The sequence below is a fragment of the Panthera uncia genome, assembly GCF_023721935.1.
Source record: "Panthera uncia isolate 11264 chromosome C1 unlocalized genomic scaffold, Puncia_PCG_1.0 HiC_scaffold_3, whole genome shotgun sequence".
Taxonomy (NCBI): domain Eukaryota; kingdom Metazoa; phylum Chordata; class Mammalia; order Carnivora; family Felidae; genus Panthera; species Panthera uncia.
Genome location: NW_026057584.1, coordinates 8,252,717 through 8,277,192, shown reverse-complemented (window position 1 = coordinate 8,277,192; position 24,476 = coordinate 8,252,717). Strand labels below are relative to the sequence as shown.

The following is a 24,476-nucleotide window of genomic DNA, read 5'->3' as shown; positions in this document are numbered from 1 at the left end:
AAATAAATAAATAAATAAATAAATAAATAAATAAAAATCCATTCGGGGGGCGCCTGGATGGCTCGGTCGGTTAAGCGTCGACTTCGGCTCAGGTCATGATCTCATGGTCCGCGAGTTCGAGCCCCGCGTCGGGCTCTGTGCTGACCGCTCAGAGCCTGGAGCCTGCTTCGGATTCTGTGTCTCCCTCTCTCTCTGCCCCTCCCCCGTTCATTCTGTCTCTCTCTGTCTCAAAAATAAATAAATAAACATTAAAAAAAAATAATAAAATAAAAATCCATTCGGCCTGATACTCCACCACAGGTGCTCCCGCCTCTGGCTTCAAGTCCTAGTTCTGTGCTGGGCTGTTCACCTGCTCCCAAACCCTCATCATGGGCCAGGCAGCACCACACATCCGCGGCGCAGGGACCCAGGGACCCTGGCAGGGAGCAAGTGTCGAGTGGGAGTGGCAGGCACGGAGGGTCCTCCAGCAAGACTTGTGGCACAGTCCATATCTTCACTTACACCTCATAATGCCCAGAAAGACTAGAAGGACCACAAGCATCTAACCAAGGCCATGGGGTTAGGGAAACTGAAGGACTCAAAAAAAAAAAAAAAAAAAAGTCTGCCTTTTGCTCCTTTTCCTGCTTCTATTCTTGCTAGGACTTGCACCCCCACCCCACTCTTCACATGCCTCATAATGCAAATAGCGTATGTCCTCCTTGTAAAGGATGAGGAGTTCATGATTACTCTAGAACAGGTAATCTCTAAGGAAGGACCAGGTGAGAAAGACTGAAGGAAGACATCGTATCTGTATTCCAGACTGCCCCCCACCCCAACCTGCCCGCCACCCCGGCACGACACAGCTCACCGCCAAGACCCACTGGTTCCAAGGAATAACACCCGGGCCCTGTGTTCTAACCGGATCCTGGATGTCTGAGAAGACCCATACACCAGACCCAGGAAAATAGAAGGGACTCTCCTTTCCTTTCTGAGCCTCCCAGACACCTTGTACACACTCGCTCTCTCTCTCTCTCTCTCTCGCTCTCGCTCTCGCTCTCGCTCTCTCTCCCTTCAGTAAGCTCTGCTTTTACCTCCTGCTGGCTTGAGTTTGATTTCTATCCTGGGAGCAGCCAGAGACCCTCTCAGCTGGTCCCTCAGGACCCCCCCACCCCTGGGTCCCCAGACGTGGCCTGCTGGCATTACCCCCAGGGTGTCATGTGGGCCACCCCCAGCAGATGGCAGCATGTAGCTGGCCTGCTGAGGAAGGGTGCCAGGCACACACAGCACCCAGGAATGGGGACTGGATGCCCAGAGAGAGGACTGGCAGGGTGATTCTGAGGGCAGGAGGTGCTGTGGACAGGACTGAGCAGGCCCCTTCATCTTTTCTGTTCCATAGGCCACTCTGGAGTCTGGTGAGACCCTTGGACCCTTCCCAGAGTGAGACTTTTAGTTGTTTGCTTTTAAGTAATGTCTACACTCAACATGGGGCTCTAACTCACAACCCAGAGATCAAGAGTCACATGCTCTACGACTGAGCCATCCAGGTACCCCCAGAGTAAGATTTTTAAATGCATAAAGTAAAATGCCCAGGATTACAAACGAGGCAAGTTATACTGAAATACAGTATAGTGGTGGGCCTGATAACTTCTATGATTTTGAACTCATGATGAGCGTAGATATTCAAAATGTTGGCAACTGTGATGTGTTATGGAAATAGCTGTCACTCCCAGTAGGGACAAAGTCCCAGTAACCGCCTGCACTAATGTGATGTGATGTCTACACACACAATGGAAGGAAATGCTAGATTTCAATGAAAGATTAACGAAAATAGACATGTAAAAATTTCCCTTCCAAATTCATGGACTCCTAGAACCTTAATCACAGGCGAAGAAACTGAGGAGTGAAGGTTTGAAGGGGCACCAAGTGGGGAAGAAAAGATGGATTTCTAGCCCATCTCTCCAAACCAGTGTGTACTTTCAAAGTGAGTGTCCGAGGGCTCCTGGGGGGCTCAGTCTGTTAACTGTCTGACTCTTGACCTCAGCTCAGGTCATGATCTCCCAGTTCGTGGGATTGAGCCCCGAGTCCGGCTCTGCACTGACGGAGAGGAGCCTGTTGGATTCTCTCTCCCTCTCTCTCTCTCCTTCTCTCTCTCTCCTTCTCTCTCTGTCTCTGATTTTCCCCATGTGCATACCAGCACACACTTTCCTTCAAAATAAATAAACTTTAGGAAAACAAAGTGAGGCAGCGCCTGGGTGGCTTAGGCCGTTAAAGCGTCTGACTTCGGCTTAGGTCATGATCTCATGGTTCCTGAGTTTGAGCCCCACATCGGGCTCTCTGCTCTGTGAATAGAGCCTGCTTTGGATCTTTGTCCCTCTTTCTCTCTGCCCCTTCCATTCTCTCTGTCTCTCTCTCTCTCTCTCTCTCCCTCTCTCTCAAAAAATAAATAAAAACATTTTTAAAAAACAAAGTGAGTGTCAGAAACAAAACCAAAAAAATGTCAGAGACACAAAAGGGGTCTGGGGACTGGTCTAGCTTCTGCTAGGACACTTTGCCCCAGCTGGACACAGGCACGAAGTTTACAAGGGTGGATGTCCCACCCAACCCCTCCAGGCTCTCTGGTGACAGTTGAAAAACAGGGCCCGGCTGGGAAGACCCGTCAGGGTTTCTCTCCCTCTCATTTCTCCATCTCCCCTCCAACATCCCCCCTCCGCCACCCCATCCGCTGCACTTCTGGGGAGACCATGCCCGAGGAGCTGGAAGCCAAGAAATCCCCAGGAGCCTCCTCCCTTGGGAAGGTAGTTCACCCCAATAATGGCCAACAGCAAGGAAGCCAGGGGAAGGCCTTCCTTCTGCTCATGCTTCAATCTTAACAGATACTGAGTCTTACTAAAAAGAGAAGCACAGGGGCACCTGGGTGGCTCTGTGGGTTAGGCGTCTGACTTCAGCTCAGGTCACGATCTCACGGTTTGTGGGTTCAAGCCCTGCATCGGGCTCTGCACTGATACCTCAGAGCCTGGAGCCTGCTTTGGATTCTGTGTCTCTCTCTCTGCTCCTCCCCCACTTGTGCTCTTTCTCTCTCAAGCATAAATAAACATTTTTTAAAAATTAAAAAAAGACAGAGAGAAACACAGGCCAAAAATGGCGACACCAGGCCAGGTCAAGTCACCAAACTGGGCTCAACACCTAACCTGATCGCAGTTTCAACCTCTGCTAGAGTGGAAGTTTTAGCCTGTCAATTGGCGTGTTTTAAGTGTATTGTTTTTTTTTAAGTAATCTTTATATCCAACGTAGGGCTCGAACTCCTGTCACCTGGGTCCTCTGCCTCCCAAAAGGATCAGGAGATAATCCACCCAACAAGACCTTCCCTGCCCTTTCCCTTAAAGGAAAGTGACTCTGCCTCAAGCAATCCTTTCTTCTCTTTTGCTAATAACTTCCTTGCCCCACCCTCCTTCCTATAAAAACTTTCCATTTTGTACAACTCTTGGAGGTTCCCCTCTACTTGCTAGAGAGGATACTGCCCAATTCATCAGTTGCTGAATTAGATCTTCAATTTACTCAGCTGAATTTTTGTTCTTTAGCAGTCTGAACCTAAAAACAGGGCAAGGGCACCTGAGTGGCTCAGTCGGTTAAGCATCCGGCTCAGGTCGGGATCTCAAGGTTGGTGTGTTTGAGCCCTGCCTCAGGCTCTGTGCTGACAGCTCGGAGCCTGGAGCTGCTTTGGTTTCTGTCTCTCTCTCAAAATAAATACACATTGAAAAAAAAAAATTTTTTTTTTAAAGTTATTTAAAAAACAGGTCAGCCAGATGCAGTTTACTAATTGTTTGTTTGTTTGTTTGTTTGTTTTTTAAGATTTTATTTTTGGGGGCCCCTGGGTGGCTCAGTCAGTTAAGCCTCTGACTTCGGCTCAGGTCATGATCTCACTGCTGGTGGGTTGGTGGGTTCGAGCCTTGCATGGGGATCTGTGCTGACAACTCAAGAGCCTCGAGCCTGCTGTGGATTGTGTCTCCCTCTCTCTCTGGCCCTCCCCCACTCGCTCTTGATTTTTATCTCTAAGATAAACATTAAAAAAAAAAGATTTTTTAAAAAAGTAATCTCTACAGTCAACATGGGGCTCAAACTCACAACCCCAAGATTAAGAGTTGCATGCTCAACTGACTGAGCCTGGGTACAGTCTTACTTTATGTCTCAGGGCTTGGCATATTCCTTTTCAGTTTCACTTGTGTTTTAAAAAATTTGAAACCCACATGAAAATAAGCAAAATGGATGCCCATTTACCCCCCAACCAGATTCTACAATTATCAATTTTCTGATAATTTTGCTTGACCTGGTGGATTCACCCAGTTTTGAAAATCAATTAATAAGTTTAGCCAATAGATGGTTGAATACTCAAGTAGTAATCTCTTAAGAAGGAGTGCAAAAGGCTGAGAAGGAGAAGAGATAAATTGGAAAGACTTCAGGAAGCACGTGCACGTGTGCATGCGTGCGAGCATGTGCGTGTGTGTAGTGTTTTTAAATGCCAAGAAATAGATCTGCAAGCGTACATAGCAAATGCTGAAGGTGCCCTGGGGGTAGCAGGAGCAGGGAGAGAGATGAGACACAGGCTTCTGCATTTTATCTGTATAGGTGTCAGCATTTTTCAAAAAAATTTAACCACAAGCATGTACTACCATTGGACTTCTAAAAAATTATAAAATAGGGGCACCTGGGTGGCTTAGTTCATTAAGCATCTGACTCTTGATTTCAACTCAGATCATGATCTCACGGTTTGTGAGTTTAAGTCCATGCTGGCAGTGAGGAGCCTGCTTGGGATTCTCTTTCTCTCTCTCTCTCTCTCTCTCTCTCTCTCCTCCCCCACCCCCCCGCCACCTCTGCCCCTCCTACTCATGCTCTCTCTCTCTTTCTCAATATAAATAAATAAACTTAAAAAAATTTTAAAGTAAAAATTATAAAATAAGAAAAAGTCTTTTTCAAAGACTTTCTTTTTCTCAAGTACTGTCAGCCCACTGAACAGGAGCTGAAAATGGGTTTATAATTAACACAGGAAAAGTCTTCCTTAAACTTTAGCTTGAGGGCTTGGAATTTCCCATAGGGACAATAGAAAGGAGACATTCTCAGCAGGGTCTTCAGTTAAGATTCTCCTTGCCAAGCCCACAGCCTGCCCTTCCAACAGTAGTTTACCAAAGCCTGAAAGAGGTGTTGCCTAGCTAGCAAATGGCCTATGGACAGAGGTGATGCTGGAGTACCTGGAGGCTCCCTCTCTGGGGTCTTGCCAAAGGAATTGATACATTTTCTGATGAGGGATGGACCAGCTGCTAGCAACCCAGAGCTGTTGAGGTTCCAGATTTGGAGTCATCTATGCCTCCAAAAAGCCACACCTGAGAGCTTTAGAGAAGCACTTCTCTGATGTGAAATGTGCCAGGAAGCCCTGGAGGCAGATTCTGATTCAATAGCTCTGGGGTGGGGCCCCAAGACTCTACATTTCTTTCCTTTTTTAAATTTAAAAAAATTTTCTTTTTTAATATTTTATTTATTTTTGAGAGAGACAGAGAGAGAGAGAATGAGAATGAGTGGGGGAGGGGCAGAGAGAGAAGGAGACACAGAATCCGAAGCAGGCTCCAGGCTCTGAGCTGTCAGCACACAGCCCGATGCGGGACTTGAACTGGTGAACCACAAGATCGTGACCTGAGCCGAAGTTGGGCGCTCAACCAACTGAGCCACCCAGGCACCCCAAGACTCTGCATTTCTAACCAGCTTCCTGGCCCACAGCCTTGCTTGAGTAGGGAGGTTCTGGAGTACTTGACCTAGAGGCCCTCTACCCTCTCGAACTTGCTCCTTTGACTCCACGGCCTGTCAACATACATTAAAATGTGGCTGACAAAAAAATAAATAAATAAATAAAATAAAATAAAAAATAAAATGTGGCTGACAGACAGTTCCTGGTGCCATAAGTATGAGCTTGACTGCTGCATCCCTCACTCCTGAGGGACACTGGTGTCACTATGTTTGGGCACAACTTCATCATGGTACTGGTGCCAGCTTCCCAGAGGGAGCCTTCTCATCCCACGCCTAGCCCCGCAGAGTGGTCAGGTGCAGAGCAGGGGGTGGGGTACAGCTCTTCCTCCCCAACCTTACCTTCCATGAAGTGCCTTAGCTGCCTAGGCAAGCGTGCATTTCTCAACCTGCCCGTGAAACCAGTTTCCCCAGATCCTTACAAAATGGTTCCTTACAAAACGGATCCTTACAAAATGGTTCCCCATAGGGTGTGCCTCCCCCATCCAGTTGTGGAACAAAAACCATTTGTCAAAAACTGAAAAATGGGAATAAATGTTGTTGAAAGGACATGAGGAATCATATTCTTCTACTTTTTTTTTTTTTTTTTTTGAGAGAGTGAGAGAACACAAGCAGAGGAGGAGGAGAGGGAGAGGGAGAGGGAGGGAATCTTAAACTTCATCTCATGATCTCATGATCCATCTCATGATCCTGAGATCATGACCTGAGCCAAAATAAAGAGTTGGACGTCTAATCGACTGAGCCACCCAGGCGCCCCCTCCTACTTTTTCGTATGTTGACAATTATTTAATTTTTTTTAATTTAAGGGTGGCTCAGTCGGGTAAGCCTCTGACTTCAGCTCAGGTCATGATCTCGCAGTTCATGAGTTTGAGCCCCACGTCAGATTCTGTGCTGACAGTGTGGACCCTGGAGCCTGCTTTGGATTCTGTGTCTCTGTCTCTCTCTCTGCCCCTTCCCTGCTCACACTCTGTTTCTCTCTCTCTCTCTCAAAAAATAAAATAAAATAAAATAAAATAAAATAAACATTAAAAATAATAATAAAATAAAGTTTAAAGCAGTTTATTCTTTGGGGTGCCTGGCTGGCTCAGTTGGCAAGGCATGTGACTCTTGATCTCAGGGTTGTAAGTCCAAGCCACACTCTTGGGTGTAGAAATTGCTTAAAAAAATAAAATATATTCTTTCTTTCTTTATTTTTTTTAATTTTTTTAACATTTATTTATTTTTGAGACAGAGAGAGACAGAGCATGAACAGGGAGGGGCAGAGAGAGAGGGAGACACAGAATCTGAAACAGGCTCCAGGCTCTGAGCGGTCAGCACAGAGCCCGACGCGGGGCTCGAACTCACGGACCGTGAGATCATGACCTGAGCCGAAGTCGGACGCTTAACCGACCGTGCCACCCAGGCGCCCCTAATATATTCTTAAAAAAAAGAAAGAAAACTGCTCTAAAAGCAGATAACCTTAGAAGTACATATACAGGAAAAAGTCCTTGGGTTCATCATCACTAACAACAAATTTGAAAGTCTGCCCAACTACAAGATCCTAAATGCCTATGTGAGGGTGGAAAAAATTTCCTTCTACTATTCTAAGTTCTTAGGCTAGTCTAATAATTAAATGAAAATTAAACAGGAAAAAAAAAAGCAAATTTAATTATGTATATAAAAAAGCCCTATAAAAATATGAGATCCAAGGGGTGCCTGGGTGGCTCAGTCAGTAAGTGTCTCACTTTGGCTCAGATAATGATCTCACGGTTCATGGGTTTGAGCCCCATGTCCGGCTCTGTGCTGACAGCTCGGAGCCTGGAGCCTGCTTTGGATTCTGTGTCTCCCTCTCTCTCTGCCCCTCCCCTGCTCATGCTCTGTCTCCCTCTTTGTGAAAAATAAACATTAAAAAAAATTTTTTTTCTTTTAAACAAGACCCAATGTCAGTCAAGCAATTGAGGCTTACATGCCACCCTGAGCTAGGGAAAGGGATGGGGCTGGGACATCGAAGGGGAGGAGGGCAATTTTCAGGACCATGAGAAGAGTAGATGTTTCCTAGGCAGGTGTTGGCCCTGCCATGCAGGTAAGTCTTTCAGGAGATATATATATATATGTGTGTGTGTGTGTGTGTGTGTGTGTGTGTGTGTGTGTATCTGGTAATAGCTCTCTTTCTGGGTCAGGCTCCCCATCTAACCATCTAAATTTTTTTAGGCAATTAAGGGAGGGGTAAAAGTTTTTCTGGAGTCCACTGGGACTTGATTGCCTTCAGGTCAAAATAATCTACATGCCAAAGTGGCACATTTTGGGGTGGCACGTTCTGGTCCCGTTCGGTCCCATCTCTGAAACTTTCCCAAGAAGCTTCACAGTCCATAAGTTGAATTGGTAGGTTGCCTCATCTCACTGAGCCAGTCTCTTAGGCCCAAGAATAGGCCAGTTCAGTTAAACAGTTGTGTCTTATTTTAAGACAGAAATGCAGGTGGGCTCTCAAAGTTGGGCCTATTGTGCAAGCAATCAGATATTTAATAAGAGGCATTTCTATGGAAACAAAAGGAAAACAATGGTTAATGATTGGAGAAGATTATACTCCCGATTTCTGAGTTCTGAGGGCAGCCAGTTGAGAAGATTTCTAGATATCTGTTTGGAAACCTCTTCAGATGCAGTAAGACCAGGTAACGGCAACCTGATAGATTTTTCTGGTTGGCAGTTTTAATGTCTCTGGTGGTCTTTCTGAGGGGCCACACAGATACAGGCATGAAGACTGTCCTTATATGACATGTTGTGGTGATTTCTTTGAAGTTTATATCAAGTTGTCCAGCTTTAGCTTGCTTGCGTGGCTCTGGGAAAAGAGCAGTTTTAGTCCTCAATGATTCCAGGTCAGAGGGTCAAAAAAGTAGACTATGCAGGGTCCCTGGCTGGCTCAGTTGGTACAGCATGTGACTTGCAATCTTGGGATTGTAAATTTGAACCCCATGTTGGGTGTAGAGATTACTTAATAAAATCTTTTTTTTTCATGTTTATTTATTTTTGAGAGAGACAGAGTGCAAGTGGGGGAGGGGCAGGGGGAGAGGGAGACGCAGAATCTGAAGCAGGCTTCAGGCTCCCCGAGCTGTCAGCACAAAGCCCAAAGCAGGGCTCAAACCCATGAATCATGAGATCATGACCTGAGCGGAAGTTGGATGCTCAACAGACTGAGCCACCCAGGCGCCCCACTGGATCTTGGGGACCTGTCTTCAAGCCCCATGTTGGATATAGAGTTTAGTTAAATAAATAAACTGAAAAAAAAAAAAAGAAGAAAAGTAGGGGCGCCTGGGTGGCTCAGTCAGATAAGTGTCTGACTCTTGATTTCAGCTCAGGTCACAATCTCAGTCTTGAGATCAAGCCCCATGTTGGTCTGTGCACTGGGTGTGGGGCCTGCTTGAGACTCTCCTTCTCTCTCTGCCCTTCCCCCACTTATTCTCTCTCTCTCTCTCTCTCTCAAATAAATAAATATATATATTTTTTTAAAGTAGAAGAATATGATTTCTCATGTACATTCAACAGTCAGAAAATCGGAAATGTTAGTTTGAAGAGCTGTAGCCAAATATTAGAGGAAACTAGAAGAATTCAGGACCCGTGTCAGTTTATAAGTCGCAACAAAACCTGGGAGACAATTGGCAGGACTAGAATCCGATATCCACATGGGCGTACTATAGTTTCCTTTGACACATAATTTTCTCTCTATTTTTCTAATTTTATTTTTTTAACATTTATTCATTTTTGAGAGTGACAGAGACGGAGCGTGAGCGGGGAAGGGGCAGAGAGAGGGGGAGACAGAGGATTGTGCTGACAGCAGAAACATAATTTTCTCTTTATAGTCAGCCCCATTTCTACCAAAGATAACCACAGTAAGACTAATTTGTTTGCAAATTAAGTCTAGTTTGAATAACCTTGGCCTGATTATTTACTTAAGTGAAGCAAGAATAATGACTTACCATATAGGCTCTTTCAAATCTGCTTTGCTGGAACTTTTCATAAGGAATCTCATATTGGACTTTTAAAAGCCTCTCAAGGCTAAGCCAAGCCAATGACTCACCATCAGACTTTGCCTGCAATACGTATGGATTTGGGTGTATTCTTTTTTTCTTGAGGTCCCCAAAATATTCTAAGGTTCCTGAGCCTGCCGGAGATTGACCTTCTTTACTTGCGTAGTAAAACTGCTGGGAACTCTGTCTGTAAGCAGGATACCAGACCAATTTTTTCAAGGGCATTATTGGCTCTATAAAGTCAATATTAGTTCCTTAAAGCTGTCTGATCATATCTGAGCCTATGCTTTTATTCTCAAATATGACATTCTAGTCAAAGCCTTGGTAATTTATAACCAATGTTTCCAATTGTGTCCTATTACAGGAGAACAGATTCTTATTGAACTTAAGCAAATAAATATACTGTCATAAAGAATGTTCGCTAAGTTTCCCAATACTGGAAGGATCAGGCAGGGAAAGAAAGTAAATGTTTCATCTTTGTTTACAAAGGTGTACTTTACCAAATTGCTGTAAGTCATAGTTAGCTTCAGAAAAAAGTGAAAGGGCACCTGGGTGGCTCAGCTGGTTGAGCTTCTGACTCTTGGTTTCAGCTCAGGTCATGATCTCATGGTTATGAGATCAAGCCCCACAACAAGATCTGTGCTGAGTATGGAGCCTGCTTAAGATTCTCTCTCTCTCTGTCCCTTCCCCGCTCTTGCTCTTTCTCTCTCTCACACAAATAATAATAATAATTATACACACACACACTTCTTAAAAAAAAGGGGGGGAAGCAAAAGAGAAAAAAGTTTCCTTAAATCTGGAGGAATAAAACATTAAGGAACCAGCAACATTTCAAGCAAAAAGTCATAAAAAACTATAATCGTCCTCAGTTCATTCAGTCCCATGTTAATTCTTATTCTGCTTGAATCCAGTATTTGCATTAGTTCTGGAAATTCTTACCCAGTTCAGTCTAATGATCTTAAAGTTATCAGAAACCTATGCTTGTCAAAGTCCTTTCCATGAATTTCCTCGAAGAAGCACTTTTGCCAGAACACTTTTGTGAAAGCATCAGAGTAAAACAGTAACTCTCCGTAAATGACAAAGGCCTATAATGGCCATGGTTAAAGATCTAACAACAATTCATTATAATGCAATCAACAAGGAAATGTGGTTATTTCTATGACATATGATATTTTAAGACAATAACTAGCATTAAGACTGGTTAACATTATCCCAGGACATAAAGAATTTTATATAACTTCTAAAACACGTATAGTAACATATACCTTTACAAACATAAGGTAAAGAAGGTTTAGTAATTTTCATTTTTATTTATTGATTTATTTTTGAGAGAGAGAGTGCACAGGGGAGCGGCAGAGAGAGATTCCCAAGAAGGTAACACACTGTCATGGCAGAGTCTGATGCAGGGCTTGAACTCAGGAACCATAAGATCATGACCTAAGCTGAAACCAAGAGTTGGACATTTAACTGCCCAAGCCACCCAGGTGCCCCAAGGTTTAGTATTCTTATTTGACAATGCTTCCCATGTAATTTAACATATCAAATAAACCTAATTAGTTTTAATGTCTCTCATTGTGTAAGAAGAGATAATAAATCTTTTGAGAGGTTCCAGGAACCCTCTGGAAAATCAAAGTTACTCGCACGCAGGTCAGAAAGATTTCATTTAGAATTTGTTTTTTGGAGATTTGTCCAAAATATCAAAAGATTTGAGGGTTTTAGGGGTGCCTGGCTGGTTCAGTCTGTGGAATGTGTGACTCTTGATCTTGGAGTTGTGAATTCAAGCCCCACTTTGGGTGTAAAGCTTACTTAAAAAAAAAAAAAGGCAAAGGACTTGACGACTTGACTAAATAGGATCACAAATCATTATGAAACAATACTTATTTATCTATTTAACTCAAGTGACAGGGGCGCCTGGGTGACTCACTTGGTTGTGTCCAACTTCATCACAGGTCATGATCTCACAGTTTGCGGGTTTGAGCCCCACTTCAGGCTCTGCTCTGACAGCTCAGAGCCTGGAGCCTGCTTTGGATTCTGTATCTCCCTCCCTCTCTGCCCCTTCCCTGCTCATGTTCTGTCTCTCAAAAATGAATAAAGGTTAAAAAACTTTTTTTAACTAAAGGGACAAAAGATTTTGAAGGCAAATACCAAAGTGTACATAGTTATAAGCAAAACTTAGAACTTTTAATATTGAGAAGACTTAGTTTTCTTAAATAATCAAAGACCTAATTAAGACAACATGAAGCATAGGAAATTATTTTGGTAAGACACAAAATCTTTGCTTTCCAGTCAGATTATTTAAAAGGCAAAGAAAAACTTTTTACAATCTCTTCTTATCAAGACCAGACCAATAGTTCAGGATAACTTTATCCTTTCAGTAGATGAAAGAAAAAGAAGTTCATTTTACATAAGTACACCATTAACATTAAAGTTTATTTTTAAAACCCTTAAAATAATAATTCAATTTTAGCCAGCTTGATTACACAAATTCTCGCTCCTTTTACTCTCTCTCTTCCTGACTTTCTATACCTTTTTGTCCTTTAATCCTCTTTCCTAATCTGAAATAACCAGTTTTACTTTAGGACAAGTTTATTTTTTTTCCCTTGACAATATGTATCTTCATATCTCATACCTCTTCTTACCAAAAACACATCTTACTTTCTTTGTAGAGTTGTTTCCTTTGTTACTTCTTGTAGTTTTAACGTCATTTGTTAGAATTCTTAACCTGACAAAACCTGAACTTCTAGTGAAAACCAATAAATGAGCAATGTAAATTGTTATATAGCATTCTTTAGACTGGCAAATTTATGAATACATTTCACAATTTCTAGAAACATATGCCTTTTTTTAAGTACAATTTTCCAATGTAGTACTAACACATCCAAATGGCTTTTAGTTTCTCTGTAATAAGAAGCAAAAAGCAGATAAACCCATGTTCAGTAATTAATGTTTCAAGATTTTATCTTACTTGGAAATGATCTACATATTCAATGAATTTCCATCACTTAGCTCTTCCATCACCACTCTAATAGTGGAAGTTATTAAATTATTTTGGAAGGTATTTTTAAGTACACACGCCATAAAATGTAATGATGGCTGAAAAGTTCACCTAAAAGTTCTTATTCCAATTATATCTAAGTCACTTGTTCCCAACAATGATGCTTAGACTACCCATGAGAGCTTTATGAGACGGCCATCATCCCAAGTTATTTTCTTGCTGACAAATTTTGTAACAGAGATGATATCATTTTTTTAAAGTTTATTTATTTATTTTGAGAGAGAGAGAGAGAAAGCATGAGCAGGGGAGGGGCAGAGAGAGGGAGAGGATGCCAAGCAGGCCCTGGGCTGCCCAGCCCAGAGCCCAAGGTGGGGCTTGATCTCAAGAACCTGAGATCATGACCTGAGCTGAAACCAAGAGTCTGATGTTTAACCAACTGAGCCACCTGGGTGCCCCAGAGATGACATGAATTTTTTGACTAGCAAACTCAGGTAGAATAAAAGTTGTATGCCTATATTATGTTTAATGTTGACAATTCTGAAGACATGTTTACTTTTTTTAATTAATTTATTTATTTTGAGAGAGAGAGAGAGAAAGGCAGAGAGAGGTAGAGACAGAATCCCAGTCTCTGTGCTGTCAGCGCAGAGCCAAATGCGGGGCTCAAACTCATGAACCGTGAGATCATGACCTGAGCTGAAATCAAGAGGTGGACGCTTAACCAACTAAGCCACCCAGATGCCCCTGAAAACATGTCTATTTTAATTAAACTAATAAACTTAAACCAGTTTTAGTTACTGAATATTTTCCCAGATCACATGAATTGGAAAAGCACTTGGATTTGTTTCTATTACATTTCTGAGGGTTTAGGAATACTTAATTCACATAAGCGCTTATTTCAAACCAAATGAACAGAGTTTTTTTTACAAATTAATATTGGCAATACTAACAGGAAATAGAAAAATATCACATGTCTACAATATACAAACGTAGACACACGCAACCATACAGACTAACACAGAGACCCTATATATATCTTTCTTTCTAAAATTTTAGAATTTGAGAGTCAGGTATGATAATTACAAAACCCAGTGATTTATAAAAGAATAGTTGGATTCAAATGTTATTTTGGCAGTTGAAATAAGTTCACCTACTCAGATGGCATAAGCTCCTTTTTTGTTTTTTTTAAGGTAATCTCTACAACCAATGTGGGGCTCAAACTCACACCCCCAAGATCAAGAGTTGCATGCTCCACTGACTGAGCCAGCCAGGCACCACTGCTAAAGCTTTTTACTAAAATTTGTGGAGAGGATCTTTAAGATTTTTCATCAGCCCAATTTACAAATAGTTCCTTCCTTGTCCTCCTTATAAGAAACCTCTCGCTGGGGGCATCTGGTTGGCTCAGTCAGTAAGGCATGTGAGTCTTGATCTTGGTGTCTTCAGTTTGAGCCCCAGGCTGGATGTAAAGCTTACTTAAAAAATAAAATATTTTTTTAAAGTTTGCATTTCAAAAGGCTGGCTACCGGATTCTAGAAAAGATGGGGTAGAAAATCTGTATCACAAAGGCATAAAGGAAATATCCAAGTTTTCTCCAAGAAGTTTTGAGTATAGTTCCCTCTTATCAAAGGTCTAGAGAAATTATTATTTAAATTTTTCTTTTTTTCCTTAAATGTAGGACAATTCTGTTTCCAATGTCCCAAATATTATAGACACAATGTCCCAGATATTATAGAAACAATATCTGCAAGCATTTTGAGATAAATAGGAGAGCTTTGGGGGATGGTAAAGAGAGGTAGACTTTGAATTATTTCTAGAGTTGCATTTGTAAGAAAAGGACAGTTGCTTTTAATTTCTCAAAGAACTGGGTTGAAGCCTAAATGATATTGAGGCACCGATCCACCCATCCAACTACATTATCTTCAATTTGCTTCTTTTTATCAGGGAGAAGATTTCTAGATAAGGTGGAAATCAAAAGATTTCTGTGTTCTAGAGCTTCAGGGTTTAATGTGATATGCCTTTGAAAAGTCTGTATAAAGTGCTTTAACAAAGGCTTTCTTTCTGAGTGCACAATTCAACCTTGGACCAATTCACCTGAGAGGCAAAAATCTTTACTATTGGTTCTATCAGTCCCTGAACAGCATTTATAGCAGCGCCTACGAGAAATTCTGGTCATCTGTTTACTCCGTGAGGGGGGTTTTCCTCAGGGAGCCAATCTGGCTTGTCTATTAGCTACAGTATAATTAAGGATGGGAAGAACACCCCTTAGCAGCTGGTCCAGGTCCCTGTGAGTGGGGTTGTGAGTGGCCAGTGATCGTTCTTTCTTTCTTTTAAAAATTTTTAAAGTTTATTAATTTTGACAGAGAGAGAGACAGAGAGACAGAGAGACAGAGAGAGAATCCCAAGCAGGCTCTGCACTGTGTAGAGCCCAATGCAGGGCTCAAACTCCTGAACTGTGAGATCATGACCTGAGCCAAAACCAAGAGTCGGGGGCTTAACTGACTGAGCCACCCAGGCACCCTATGAACGGCCAGTGATCTTTCTAACACTTCTCTAAATTTGGTAGGATATTCTGAAAGTGGAGGTAAGAGGATTTTTATAATTTAAAAGATCTGCTGCTTGTCTCTGTTGCATGAATTCTTTGTGGTCGGCACCTAAGATATTCCAGCAAAGGACACCGCATAAGAAGACCTGAGGCTGGTACAGCCTGATTACCGAGCTTGGTGTTTCTTCTAAATTCACTCCCTGGCCCTCTGCAGTTACACAGATAACCAGTACCCTGGGCCTAGACATCAAGCCAGAATGCTCTCTGTAACTGTCACAGGGAAAGGGAAGCTAAAACAGGGAGACAGGCCAGGATTTCCGTTGAAGGTGGGCTTGAGTTTTTTATCGAAGTCTAATTTCTGTTCTTTCATCTTGTTAAGGGAGTCCCTGAGGCTAACCATTATATTCCTTTGTGTCCTCTTTGTTTTTTCCACAGGTACCAGTAAGACAATTGTAGATGAGAGCTCTCTAAAATTTTCACTTTCAAATACAGCCAATTCAGAAGGTCCATTATCTGGCCATTGACAAGTAGGATCTTATATTAATCTCAGTAGTAACTCCAACCAGTAAGTCTTTTTATGGCTTAACCATGGATGCAAGAAGCATTCCAAAAGAGGGTGCAGAGGATTCAGTCCTCACAAAATCCAGAAAGTTCACTCCCATAACTAATCTAAGAAAGCAAAGACCTTCAGTGTCACAGGCAGTAAGAATGGTGCCGTACAGGGGCGCCTGGGCGGCTCAGTCGGTTAAGCATCCAGACTCTTGGTTTCAGCTCAGGTCATGATCTCACGGGGGTACCTGAGTTCGAGACCTGATATCTGTGACACTGGGCAGGTGCTACTGATATGGGGCTTTTCCATCACCAACAAGACAACAAAGGCCCCTCATGGACCGTAATCCCTTAAGACAAAGGGGATCCCTTAAGCTCCCCCTAGAGCTGGCACAGTCAGACAAAGACAGTGCTGCTTTTCAGACCTGCAGCCTCTTCGGCCGTATGCCCTATGCATGCTGGTACACGCATCTTCCAGTGAGAATATTCTCACCGGTCACAAAGCCGAGCTCTCAAGACATGGAACAGGATGGAAAGGAAACCTCGTATGGGCTATGATTCTCCCTCTCATGACAAAGGACACAGGAGACAGAGACCAGAGGAAACCGTGACTGTCTCTGGGAGAAAAGGGATTAACAGATGCATGAGTCCTCGTAGCAAATCTTTACCAGAGTCCCCGTACTCAAGGAAGTACTTCGCGCAAATATTTTCTCTCGCTAATCTGAAGTTAGAAAAAGGACAAAGGACTCTCAGCATGCTCGCTTCCACTGGACCCTACAGGTGGAGATCCAGGAGACCGACTTGGTAAGAATTCTTACCTTCCGCTGGCTCTTGTCAGAGGCCCCAAGCTCTGTCAGCTGCAGCAGGCTTGGAGCAAGCGGTGTCTGGCCTGTGAAGGTCCCTTGCAGGTCGCCAAACTGTCGGGGTAGTTCCTTGGCTGGTCTAATACTTAAATTGACAGGAGACAGATGAATAGGAGAAAAACAAATTTTATTTCATAGGTATGGGAGCTCCATAAAAATATGAGACCCAAAGGCAGTCAGGCAATTGAGACTCACATGCCGTCCTCAGCTAAGGAAAAGGACAGGGCTGGGGCTTCAAAGGGGAGGAGGGCAATCTGCAGGAAGATGAAAAGAGCAAATGTTTGCTAAGCAGATGTTGGCCCTGCCATGCGGGTAAGTCTTTCAGATTAAAAAAAAAAAAAAAAAAAAAAAAAGAATTGTCTCTGGTAATAGCTCTCTTTCTGGGCCAGGCTCCCCATGGAAATTCTTTTAGGCAATTAAGGGAGAGGTAAACGTTTTTTCTGGAGTCTGCTGGGACTTGATTGCCTTCAGGTCAAAATAATCTACATGCCAAAGTGGCATATTTTGGGGTGGCATGTTCTGTTCCCCTTCACCTAGGAGAGGTGTAGAAACTGCTGTCTTCAATTCATTCCCTCTTATACTCAGACCTTGTTGTAATTTCAAGTTTTATAAAGTAGCCATGTAGCCATGTGGAAGATTCTGGAATAAAGGGCACTGTGCTAGTCAGTGGAGAGCTCTGCATCCGCCAACCTATTTTTCTTCCCAGTAACTACTAGACTTTTACACCAGGAACTTTTCTAAGCCTTTTCAGTGTATTAACTCATTTAATTCACAAACTTTATGAGCATTACCACTGTTATCCCCATTTATGAGAGGAAAATGAGGCACAAAGAAAGTGATTTGCCCAGTAACACAGCCAGTGAGGGGAGAGCCCAGGCAGTGGACTGTCATACAAAAGCACAGCTCTTCTCACACTGAGGCCAGGCCGCAAAGCACTCACTCCTGTAACATCTACAAACATCTTCCTCTCAAGAGTCTTCTGAGACAGGAGAGCCTGGGTGGTGCAGTTGGTTAAGCCTCCGACCCGATCTTGGCTCAGATCTCACAGATCATGAGTTTGAACCCCACTTCAGGTTCTGCGCTGATGGCATGGAGCCTGCTTGGGATTCTGTCTCTCCTTCTCTCTGCACCTCCCCTGCTTGTGCGTGCTCTTGCTCTCTCTGTCTCTCTCAAAATAAATAAACTTAAAAAAAAAAAAAGTCTTCTGAGGCAGAGCCACACAGGGAATATTTTTCAGCCATAGAAGGAAATAGATATGTGCCATAACATTAATGAACTTAAAAACATCATGCTAGGGGTGCCTGGGTGACTCAGTCAGTAAGCGTCTGACTTCAGCTCAGGTCATGATCTCACGGCTCATGGGTTCAAGCCCCATGTCAGGCTCTGTGCTGACCGCTCAGAACCTGGAGCCTGCTTCAGATTCTGTGTCTCCCTCTCTCTCTGCCCCTCCCGTGCTCACACTCTGTCTCTCTCTCAAAAATAAATAAACATTAAAAAATTAAAACAGAAAAAAACCACATCACGCTAAGTGAAAGAAGCCACACACAATGAGCACACATTTTGGATTCTGTTGATGTGAAATGTCCACAATGGGCAAATCCACAGAGACAGAAAGCAGATTCGTGGTGGGGCTGGAGGAAGGGGCAGATGAGGAGTGACTGCTAATGAGTCTAGGGTTTCTTTTTGGGGTGATGAAGTGGTCTGGAATTTGTGGTGATAGTTGCTCAACTTTGTGAATATATTAAAAATATTGAGTTATATACTTTTTAAAATGTTTTTTTAATTAAGTAAACTCCACACCCAACAGGGGGCTTGAACTCATGATCCCAAGACCAAGAGTCACATGTTCTACTGACTGAGCCAGCCAGGTGCCCCTGAGTTATATACTTTTAAAGGGGGAAATTTTATAGCATGTGAGTTATATGTAAAAAGCAGAAAACACACAAACAAACAAAAAACGGGTCTATTGAGAATATTTAACAATTTAGTCAATGAAAGCTGGAGAAGACTAGTAGAATACATTGCCCTCAAATGTACTACATTGGCGTAAGGATGATTTTCAGTGGACGGCAAATAAGAAGAAACAGATCCAAGAAAAACTCTCTGCCCTCCTATTTGCCTAAAAGCAGGACATAACTTTGCAGAATGTCCCCACTCCCCTCTCTACCAGGAAGGACAGAAGTTAATCACCAGAGAAAACTCCAGACCCTTATCAGCCTGGAGATGGCACCAGAGGAATTTACATAACAAACCTTGCAGAAATTAGCCATCCTCTACCATTAGTTCTCTGAACACATACCTTCCCACAGTTTGCCACTCTAGAAACTCAAAAGTCCTTTTCCTTTGTCTTGTCACTTTTTGTTAATGTTTATTTATTTTTGAGACAGAGTGTGAGAGGGGGAGGGGAAGAAAAAGAGAGAGAGAGACATAGAATCCGAAGCAGGCTTCAGGCCCTGAGCTGTCAGCACGGAGCCAGACGTGGGGTTCAAACTGACGAACCAAGATATCATGACCTGAGCTGAAGTTGGAAGCTTAACAACTGAGCCACACAGGCAACCCTGGTCTTGTCGCTTCTCTGAAAATGTATTGTTCTCTTATTAACACGCTATAAGAAGCCCAAGTTCTAATCACTCCTTTGAATTACTTACCACTGGTGCTTCCTTGTGTTTGTGTGATGTACATTTTAATAAACGTGTTTGTTTTTCTCTTAGTAATCTGTGTCTGACAGACTAATTTACAAGGCTCCAATCAGATAATTTAAGGTGGTAGAGGAAAAACATTGTGTTTCTTCTCCTATACTCCTAGAGGAATCACCATAGTCTGATTTTTTTCTGTGTCTCAGCTCCTGTCTCTCCTACCCCTTAGTTCCCATGCCCGGCCCTTCTGGACTTGTTCAGCTCTTCAAGTTTAATGTGCCTCTTCTCTCTTCAGAGTTTAAGAGAAGGTTCAGCTCAGCTGAGGCATCTCTGCATCCAGGAAGCCTTCCTGGTCTTCTGCCTAAGTCATGGCCACTGCCACCTCGTGTTAGCACCCCACCATCCTAGACTCACCATCAGGGTCATATGCTCAAGGTGGGACTCCATCTCATGAACCATGAGATCATGACTGAGCCAAAATCAAGAGTCGGACACTTAACTGACTGAGCCACCCAAGCATCCCTCAGTCTGTTTTTTATAGTCAAGAATGTTTCTTGGCTTCTCGCTTTCCTCCTTTGATCATTTATTTCTTAAATTCCACATATGAGTGAAATCATATGGGATTTGTCCTTCTCTGACTTATTTCGCTATTATACTCTCTAGACCCATCTGTGTCATTGCAAACGGCAAGATTTCATTCTTTTTAATGGCTAAATAATATGCCATTGTATATAAATACCACATCTTCCCTATTCATTTATTTATTGATTGACATTGGGCTGCTTCCATATTGGCTATTATAAATAATGGTGCGATAAACGTAGGGGGTGCCTGTATCCCTTTGAATTAGTGTTTTTGTATTTTTTGGGTAAGTACCCAGTAGTGTGATTACTGGGTTGTAGGGTAATTCTATTTTTAATTTTTTGAGGAACCACCAACACCATTTTCCACAGTGGCTGCCCCAGTGTCCATTCCCACCAAGAGTGAAAGAAAGTTCCTTTTTCTCTACATCCTCACCAACACTTGTTGTTTCTGAGCAATCTTGGATGTTTTTTAGGGTAGAACTGAGCAAAATGCTGTGTTCAACAGAGAACTATATATTAATGTTTTCTCAAATGCAACCAGCTAGTTAATCCTGATACTTCCTTAACACAGAATAGCAACCAAACACGATAGCTGCCACTTGTTTATTGAGCACCTATTATGGTCAAGGCACTTTAGAAACATCATCTCCAATCATCCTCCCAAAACTCTGCCAGGACATATTCTTATCCATATTGTACATATGAGAACACAGAATCAGGAAATAAGTACTTGGCAAAGCCACAAGCTACTAAGTATTAAAGTACTTTGTTTTACACAATGTTAAGGAAAGGTAATTATCTAGAAAGCTTTTCACAGACACAAGCATCTTGATTTTCTAGGAATATTTCAAAATAATTATCAGGAAGCACGCTTGGCTGGCTCAGTTGGTGGAGCATGAGACTCTTGATCTCAGGGTCTTGAGTTCAAGTCCCACGTTGGGTGTAAAGATTACTTAAACAAATAAACTTAAAGATGCCTATGGGGGGGGGGGGGTGCCTGGGTGGCTCAGTTGGTTAAGCTTCCAACTTTGGCTCAGGTCATGATCTCAAGGCTTGTGAGTTCGAGCTCCGCATTGGGCTCTATGCTAACAGCTGGAGCCTGCTTCAGATTCTGTGTCTCCCTCTCTCTCTCTGCCCCTTCTCCATTCATACTCTTATCTCTCTAAAAAATAAATAAACATTAAAAAAATTTTAATGGGATAAGAAGGATTTTGATAAACAGATGAGTCCTTAAAGGATTAATGGTAAAGAGGGATATGTTGGCTGCATACCTCCCCACCTGTTTAAGAAAAGACCATCTTTCCCAGACTTCAAGCTATATTACAAAGGTGTACTCATCAAGATAGTATGGTACTGGCACAAGAACAGACACTCAGATCAATGGAACAGAAAAGAGAACCCAGAAATGGACCCACAAACGTATGGTCAACTAATCTTTGGCAAAGCAGGAAAGAATATTCAATGGAATAAAGACAGTCTCTTCAGCAAGCGGTGCTGGGAAAACTGAACAGCAACATGTAGAAAATGAACCTGGACCACTCTGTTACTCAAAAATAAACTCAAAATGGATGAAAGACCTAAATGTAAGACAGGAAGTCATCAAAATCCTCAAGGAGAAAGCAGGTAAAAACCTCTTTGACCTTGGCCGCAACAACTTCTTACTCAACACGTCTCCGGAGGCAAGGGAAACAAAAGCAAAAATGAACTACTGGGACATCAAAATAAAAAGCTTCTGCACAGCGAAGGAAACAGTCAGCAAAACTACAAGGCAACGGACAGAATGGGAGAAGATATTTGCAAATGACATATCAGATAAAGGGTTAGTATCCAAAATCTATAAAGAACTTCTCAAACTCAACACCCAAAAAACAATCCAGTGAAGAAATGGGCAAAAGACATGAATAGACACTTCTCCAAAGAAGACATCCAGATGGCCAACCACCACGTGAAAAAATGCTCAACATCAGGGAAATACAAATCAAAACCACAATGAGATACCACCTCACACCTGTCAGAATGGCTAACATTAACAACTCAGGCAACAACAGATGTTGGTGAGGATGCAGAGAAAGAGGATCTCTTTTGCACTGCTGGTGGGAGTGCAAACTGGTACAGCTACTCTGGAAAACAGTATGGAGGTTCCTCAAAAAATTAAAAATAGAACTACCCTACAACCCAGCAATTGCACTACTAGGTTTTTATCCAAGGGATACAGCTGTGCTGTTTCAAAGGGGCACATGCACCCCAATGTTTATAGCAGCACTATCAACAATAGCCAAAGTATGGAAAGAGCTCAAATATCCATCAATGGATGAATGGATAAATGGAGTATTATTCGGCAATCAAAAAGAATGAAATTTTGCCATTTGCAACTACATGGATGGAACTAGAGGGTGATACGCTAAGCAAAATTAGAGAAAGAAAAATACCATATGACTTCACTCACATGAGAACTTTAAGATACAACAGATGAACATAATGGAAGGGAAGCAAAAATAATTTAAAAGCAGGGAGGGGGACAAACATAAGAGACTCAACTATGGAGAACAAACAGGATTACTGGAGGGGTTGTGGGAGGGGGGATGAGCTAAATGGGTAAGGGGCACTAAGGAATCTTCCTGAAATCACTGTTGCACTACATGCTAACTAACTTGGATGTAAATTTAAAAAATAAATAAATAATTTTTTTAAAAAGAAAAAAAAAAAAGAAAAGCCCATCTTTCACCAAGCAAGAAGAGCACCTACCATTTATCAGCTGGGTGTTGCAATCTCTATATTGTCAAAGTTGTTAGACATAAAAAGACAAACAGGGACATAACAGATCCCATGGAAGCTGAGGACTTGCCAGACTGAGGTTTTCGCAAGGCAGATGCCTCAACTTAGATGAAGCACTTCTCCGCTATTATTTGATGAACTTGGTCCAGACTTCTAGCCATAAATCTCAGCTGCTTCACCTGTAAATGAGGAGATATGCCTGCCCTGCCCTCTCTTAAACTGACCTTACTCTGATCAAGGAAAATACCTTCCTTCCTCATAGGCTGAAATGGGCTCGGGAAATTAAAGTACGGCAATTATGACCTGAGAAAATGCTACAGTAGGAAAAAAGGGAAGGAAAAAAGAGAGGAGTAAGGACCCTTTTCCTCCCAACTCCCCAAAATGGTCACCAGTCATGTGAATTCTCCAGGATCACTAGAGGCCAACATTCTAGAGTTGGGGTGCTCCTCGGGCATCAGCTAGTGCTGTCTCCAGACTAGGCAGGACCAAGCTGCTCCAGGCACAGCGAGGAACTGAGGAACCGGCACTGCCTGGTCCCTCTGAGCCTTTCTCATTTTCCAAACCACGGCCCTGATGATCAAGAGGCCATAGGCTGCATGTAACTTGAACCAAACTTATTCTTAACGGACAGAAAAACACTGGCGGGAACCAGGCCAGTTTATGAAATAGTGATTGTCTTGAAAGGTGGGTTTAACACTTTTCGTACTTTCCTGTAAGTACTTTTGTGTGCTTAACCTCGCTGTGTTTATTTCTCCATCTGTACCTAGTTAGGAAAATTATAGCACTTAAAACGGTCTGACATGTAACTATTCAGTGAATGCCAGCTTTCATGATTTCTTCCGAGATTTTCTACGAAGAGGGATTTGTATCATGAAAAATACCCCTTAAAAGTTCTATTATTGTTTTTAACAAACATCCCATAACGGAAAAATTTTTACCTTTTCAGCATTAGTATCCTCACCCCCTCCCTATTTCCCAATTTGAAGTAGCAAGTTGCAAACTATTGTAGTAATTTGCGGAGATGTCGGCCTTTTCTTTTTTTTTTTCTTACATCACATTGCAAACCTTTATAAAGAGCTACATCGGTCAACTCCCGCGCTGAAGCGCGCGGACCGAGCAAAGAAGCTGGAGAGAAGGCCTCTGGCTTTCCCAGAGGCGAGTCGTTCCCTCCGCACCCGGGTAAAAGCACCCACTTCCGCCATTAGGGCGCGCGACGGAAAATGGAGGCGCCAGGCCCTCCCCGCGGCGGCCGGGAGTTCGGCGCCTGCGCCCTTGCCGGCCCGCTCCGCCCCACCCCAGCTCGCGAGGCCGTTACGGCCGTTGAAGGAAGACGAGGGGAGGGGAAGGAGCGCCGCCCAACGCCCCACCCGGCGCCCCAGCGCGCGGTTCCGGCGAGCCCGGCTCCGGCCCCCGTAGTCCGCTCCAGGCCGCTCCGGACCGCTAGCCGCTCCGTAGGTGCTGGCCGCGCTCCGTGCTTTCCCTCCAGCCCTTTGTGTCCCGGCGCGCGTCGGAGGGAACGCGGGAACGCGCGCCGTGCCGTGCGCCTGCGCAAGGGGGCGGGACGGCGCGCCAAGCCAGGAGTCGTGAGTGGGCGCTGTTCCGGGTCGCCCCGTCCCGCCCCGCCCCCAACCGCCATTTCGTGCTCCGGCGCGCGCGGACTCCGCGTGATGGACGCCCGGAAGCAGGGACAACAAAGGCCCCTGCGCAAGGGCCGCCCGGTCTGCTGATCTTTCCGCTGCTCGTGGGGCGAAGATGGCGCCCAGAC

The 24,476-nt window shown here is 43.3% G+C and overlaps 1 long non-coding RNA gene across 3 annotated transcripts in view; it reads right to left on the bottom strand.

The window, feature by feature from the left end:
- The window catches only part of LOC125911081 (uncharacterized), a 37,697-nt gene extending 13,473 nt beyond the window's left edge, over positions 1-24,224 (bottom strand). The window contains exons 1-2 of one of the 3 annotated variants that reach the window (XR_007454245.1): positions 22,682-24,224; positions 16,672-16,801 (exon numbers count right to left, since the gene is read on the bottom strand). This is a non-coding gene — a long non-coding RNA (uncharacterized LOC125911081). Of the gene's footprint in view, positions 1-16,671; positions 16,802-16,911; positions 19,729-22,681 lie in introns of those variants that run through there. The other 2 variants (XR_007454244.1, XR_007454246.1) reach the window with 2 other exon arrangements.
- Between the last annotated feature and the right edge of the window lie 252 nt (positions 24,225-24,476).